Source organism: Lolium rigidum, chromosome 7 (genome assembly GCF_022539505.1).
Source record: "Lolium rigidum isolate FL_2022 chromosome 7, APGP_CSIRO_Lrig_0.1, whole genome shotgun sequence".
In the NCBI taxonomy this organism is placed as follows: Eukaryota; Viridiplantae; Streptophyta; class Magnoliopsida; order Poales; family Poaceae; genus Lolium; species Lolium rigidum.
The window spans coordinates 15,039,699-15,045,698 of record NC_061514.1 but is presented as its reverse complement, the minus strand read 5'-3'; positions in this window follow the sequence as shown (position 1 = coordinate 15,045,698).

Sequence of the window (6,000 nt, the reverse complement as noted above, 5' to 3'; positions counted from 1 at the left end):
CCGCCGCATTAGCTTTGCTTGCTTAGGATCCGCGAAATACCGCCGTGCACGAGGAGTGATTGGAAAGTACCACACCACCTTCCGAGGAGCTTTCTTCCCCTTCTTGTACCGACCGACGCCGCACTCCGGACATATGGTACACTCTCGCGTGCTCGTTCCGATAAATGATGCAATCGTTCAAGCACACATGGTATTTCACATGCGGTAAATCCAGCAGGACACACGATTTTCTTGGCCTCCTCGATACTAGCTCTGACACGTGTTACCTTTGGGAAGACGTTCCCGCGAATGACATGTTGTCGTTGAAGGATGTGTCGGTCATTTTGTGCTTTACCTTCATCTCCGCAGCCATGAGCGTTACTTTCAAGCGGGTATCCTCCGGCTCGCATCCTTCATACAATGGAGTAACAACGTCTACCTCCGGCTTGATCCATCTTGGCTTTCTCTCGCGGCAGCTCTTGCGTTACTCGTCCGCTTGAGAAGCAGCTCTTGAAGATAAGGGTCCTGCACCCACGTCCATCGACGATGGTCCATCGTATTCATCTTCATGATCGTCATGATGACCTCCATCTTGATCTTCCTCATCATCAGGTCCAGGATCTCCTACATTGTGGTCATCATCATCTCCCGGATCTTCTACATCCCGATCATGCCCGAGATCTTCTACATCCCGATCACCTCCTTCCTTACTTCTTGTTGAATTCCCATGGACAAATTCATAATCATCTTCGTCGCCTTCCCACCGATAGCCATCCATGAAACCACGCATGAGAAGGTGGTCCCGCACCATATCGGCTTTAGGGTCCATAAGGCTCGTTAGCTTGCATCTTCGACATGGACATCTTATCTCCTTTTGGTTATTTCTAATCATCTCTGGCTGTCGCGGCTTTCAAAACCTAGCCACAACGCCTTCACTCATCATGCGACCATGGTCGCTCACGGATATAGAGAAAATGGATATCTTAGCATACCAAAAGAAAATTTTGGCATGACCTTCCCTAAAATCGGACATGTATATGCGTAGTATGCCCAACATTCGCCGAAACGGAAATGAATCAACGTTTCGGCAAAATATTGGCAACTCCATCGCATTTCAAATCCCTGCAAACAAACACATGCATGCAACACATGTGTGGATCTGAGGCTTTGCATATACAACACATGTGGAGGCTTCGCATACAACACACATGCACGTGAGACGCTCGCGCATGCGCACACAATACATGAGCTTCGCATAACATATGTGCACACACACGTGCGTGTGCAAGACGATCGGAACCGTTCACACACAAAGCATAAAACCAACAAAGTTACCGATACGGCGAGACCTAGAGTGTTGGATGAGGTAAAAAGTTGAGATTGAGTAGGGTATTGAGCTAAGAAAGCTTCACCATTACTTACCTATGAAGAAAATTAAGTTTACCAACTTAATTTTGGTGAATGAAGAGGTGAAAATGAGGTGGGAAGGAGGGGCAACACGACCAGATCCAGATTTGGTGGGAGGTGGTGGTGGAAGAGTGTTTGGGGAAAGTGGGTGGCACATGTGAGTGAAGGGTGAAAAGCAGGAAATGGTCCCAGGTTAGCAGTGGCGCACCACCAAGCCGTGCGCCACTGCTAGGGTGACATAGCAATGGCGCATCGCTAAGTGGTGCGCCACCGCTCACCCGGTACCTGTAAACCCACGCCCCTGCCCAACTTAGCAGTGGCGCACCATGTCGACGGTGCACCATAGCTAGTAGTGGCGCACCACGCAGTGCGCCATTGCTAAAGCCCTCATCTCTAAAGGGCCCTGGCCACCTCCTAGCAGTGGCGCACCACAAAGCCATGCGCCATAAGTAAGCAAAGTAGCAGTGGCGCACCATGGAGACGTGCGCCACTATTAGTTTTGGGTAGGAGCTGGCCTCCTGCCCGGAATTAGTAATGGCGCACCACAAACAAGGTGCGCCACTACTACATTTGTAACAGTGGCCCACCATTTTGTGGTGCGCCACTGCTAAGTAGTAGTGGCGCACGGCCATCATGGTGCGCCACTGAAGTCAACCTTACGGCTAGGCCTTTTCCTAGTAGTGTTATGTTGAGTCAGTAAACCTATTTCCCTCCATCTCAAGCAAGCATTTTAGTTGTTGTGATCAAACTTTTATATTGTTATTTGCTTCATCATGTCTTTTATTCTTCCTTGTTTAGTACAAGTTTTACCTGAATGAATATAGCTTTGCAAGTTATCAATGATCATTATGATTGAGTATGCAAGATGAGCCACATAAGCTTTAATATGAGAGCGCTGCTCAATAGATAAGTATAATCTGTTAACTGTTCTCTGACCAAGAACAAAGTTTGCCATCACCAATTATGATTTCTTATGCACCTTTATTTGTGATTACCTTATACTTGTTTCAAGTTGAGTTATATGAGGAAGTTGTTTACTAGAATGTCTTGTGTGAATGAACATGATGCTTCTTGTCCGTATTTGATTTATCGACTCTTCACTCCATAAACATGTGGTCCTGTTTACCGAGTTCAGTTTCGCTTGGGGACAAGCGAGGTCTAAGCTTGGGGGAAGTTGATACGTCCAATTTGCATCACTATTTTATATCATAATTTGCTGTTATTCATTGATATATTTCATATTTGGAGATAATACTTATGTTATTTCATCTATTTTGCATGTTTCATGATTATTGGAGGATCGCGCACCGGAGCCGGGATTCTCGCTGGAAAAAGCATCGTCGAACGCAATATTTCGGAAGATCAACAATTGACGGGAATTACACGAAAATTCCTATTTTTCCAGATGACGAAGGGAGCCAGAAGGGGGAGCTGAGGAGGGCCGCCATGGGCCCCCCTCACAGGCCGGCGCGGGCCCTGCCCTGGCCGCGCCGCCCTATGAGGAGGGGGGCCCACAACCCCTCTCGCCTCCTTTTCTTCGCGTACTCCTTCGTCCCGAAAACCTAAGCCAGAAGGGGTACGTCGCGAAGAGCCACAGCCGCCTCTGCGGGGCGGAGAACACCAGAGAGAAAAGAGCTCTCCGGCGGGCAGGAATCCGCCGGGGAAATTCCCTCCCGGAGGGGGAAATCGACGCCATCGTCACCGTCATCGAGCTGGACATCATCTCCATCACCATCACCATCATCTTCATCATCATCACCGCCGTCTCCACCGCTGCACCTCGTCACCGCTGTAGCAATTTGGGTTTGATCTTGATTGTTTGATAGGGGAAACTCTCCCGGTGTTGATTTCTACTTGTTATTGATGCTATTGAGTGAAACCGTTGAACCAAGGTTTATGTTCAGATTGTTATTCATTATCATATCACCTCTGATCATGTTCCATATGATGTCTCGTGAGTAGTTCGTTTAGTTCTTGAGGACATGGGTGAAGTCTAAATGTTAGTAGTGAAGTATGGTTGAGTAATATTCAATGTTATGATATTTAAGTTGTGGTGTTATTCTTCTAGTGGTGTCGTGTGAACGTCGACTACACGACACTTCACCTTTATGGGCCTAGGGGAATGCATCTTGTACTCGTTTGCCAATTGCGGGGTTGCCGGAGTGACGAAACCCGAGCCCCGTTGGTATATCGATGCAGGAGGGATCGCAGGATCTCGAGTTTAAGGCTGTGGTTAGATTTATCTTAATTACTTTCTTGTAGTTGTGGATGCTTGCAAGGGGTATAATCACAAGTATGTATTAGTCCTAGGAAGGGCGGTACATTAGCATAGGTTCACCCACACAACACTTATCAAAACAATGAAGATTAATTAGCCGTATGTAGCGAAAGCACTAGACTAAAATCCCGTGTGTCCTCGAGAACGTTTGGTCATTATAAGTAAACAAACCGGCTTGTCCTTTGTGCTAAAAAGGATTGGGCCACTCGCTGCAATTGTTACTCTCGCACTTTACTTACTCGTACTTTATTCATCTGTTACATCAAAACCCCCGAATACTTGTCCGTGAGCATTTACGAGTGAATCCTTCATCGAAACTGCTTGTCAACACCTTCTGCTCCTCGTTGGGATCGACATTCTTACTTATCGAAGATACTGCGATACACCCCCTATACTTGTGGGTCATCAGCCTCCGCCACGGTGAGGCTGCCGCGGCCGAAGCCGTTCGCCGCGACGATCTTGCGGGAGGACGAGCTCGACATTTTTTGAGCGGCGAGGAGAAGATCTGGGAGGGGGGAGGCGGCGGCAACGAGAAGGATTATGAGCGGCGAGAACTGCAGGGCGTCTTATTAAAACAGCGGCGGCAGCGGGTGGTTGCACACAATAACTCCGGCGCGGACGGTCACGCGGCCATGCACGACGAGACGCGTCCCTGCGTCGCCTGGGAAAACAGGGACGCCATTAACGTCGCTTGGCCAAAGGTAGGCGACGGGGTTTTAGCCTTCCTGTGCCGCTGATGGGTCGGCCCCGCCACTCCCCGCCTCGCTTTTCGTTGTGTCCGGCGTCCCCGATGCGTCCCCTGTGGGACGGGGACGGGCTCGGGGCGCCGGACACCGTATCGGGCCGCGCCGGACAAAAAAGGGCTTTTGGGGACGCGGCTGGAACGCATTTTCTATCCGGCGCACCCCAAATCTCTTTGGAGGACGGTTTGGGGGACGCGGCTGGAGATGCTCTAAGAGTAGTCTCACGGCCTAGCTACGCTTAGCTTACCACATGCGGCAGCAGTGACAGAACGTCTCACTGTTTTCTTAAATTCCCGTCACCACCTGACGTGCTACTGTTCTACTACCACAGCTTACTTCACCTATTGTACCGTACGTAGAGCTACGCACCTACTTCTCGTACTGTACACGTACGCACAAGAGTAGTGCACGATCCCGTGACATGCATGCCACTGTGATCAATCGGCTGTACCAACGCGCTCATGCCATGTGCATGCACTTCGTACACTGCAAGCAGAGCACTGTGCGCCTGCTCAAACGTCGCACTGACTCCAACCACACGAAACGGTGTACCGCCTCGGCCTCCTATCCAGAATACTGAATGCATCCTCAAGGGTCGTTCGGCAAAACGTTTCCCAAACGACGACAGATTTAAGTTTGAGAACGTGTTTTTTCCGTGCTGCGTTTAAGAATATCGCTATCCAACCGGTCTTTTAAATAGAACTAGGACAAAACCCGTGCTTCGCTACGGAGTAAGTACCCGCTCTGGACCGGCAATCGGGGATTGAGGCGAGGATGTGGATGGAGGAGGCATGTAGCTCGAGTGATGTTCTGGAGGAATGCATGTGTTTTTATGGGTGCGGTTTGACCTTGAAACTGTTTTTTTTCGTCCAACCAAGCCGTTATTTCAACTTCTGCCAAATGTTAATATCTCATAAATATATTACTTATCATACATAGGCACTCGTTGCCACAAGATAAAAAAATTCAAACATCTGGCGTGCAACAAACTACAGAGATTCATCCCAGTCACATATATGAGAAGATCAACCTTACCAATCAACCACCAAAATAACTAAATATTCAAACAATCGGCATATAATTCTCAGAACTCCTTAATTTGGACCAAGCAGACCATGGTCCTTTTCTTTCTTTCTTTCTGCGCTGGAGTAGTGTATATGGAATTGCCTTACATTTCCCACTCACTTTTTTCTGATAAAAATAAATCTGCTCACATGTAGAAGTTTTGCCTTAAGTCTTTTTTTCTGTAACCCAGTCACTCTCAGAAAAAATGTTCATGCGTTGCTACGAATTGATTTTTATGTAACTCAAACTTTTCAATTAGGAATCTTGGACCCAGTCAAAGATCACTGTAATATACATTATACGAAGCATGAGTGGAAGCATACACTTTTGCTAGATTAGCAGGCCAGGAATAAAGAAAAAAAGGCATTTTCTATAATCAGACCTTAGAGTAGCTTACTCAAAATGCCAGATGTATAATATAACTTACAATTTAATTATAGCAGATGCATTCTACAACAAATATAAATTTACCTAGTCAAGGATGCCCACGGTTGTGTTGAAGTGCCGATACCATTGTGCGTTGCTTGG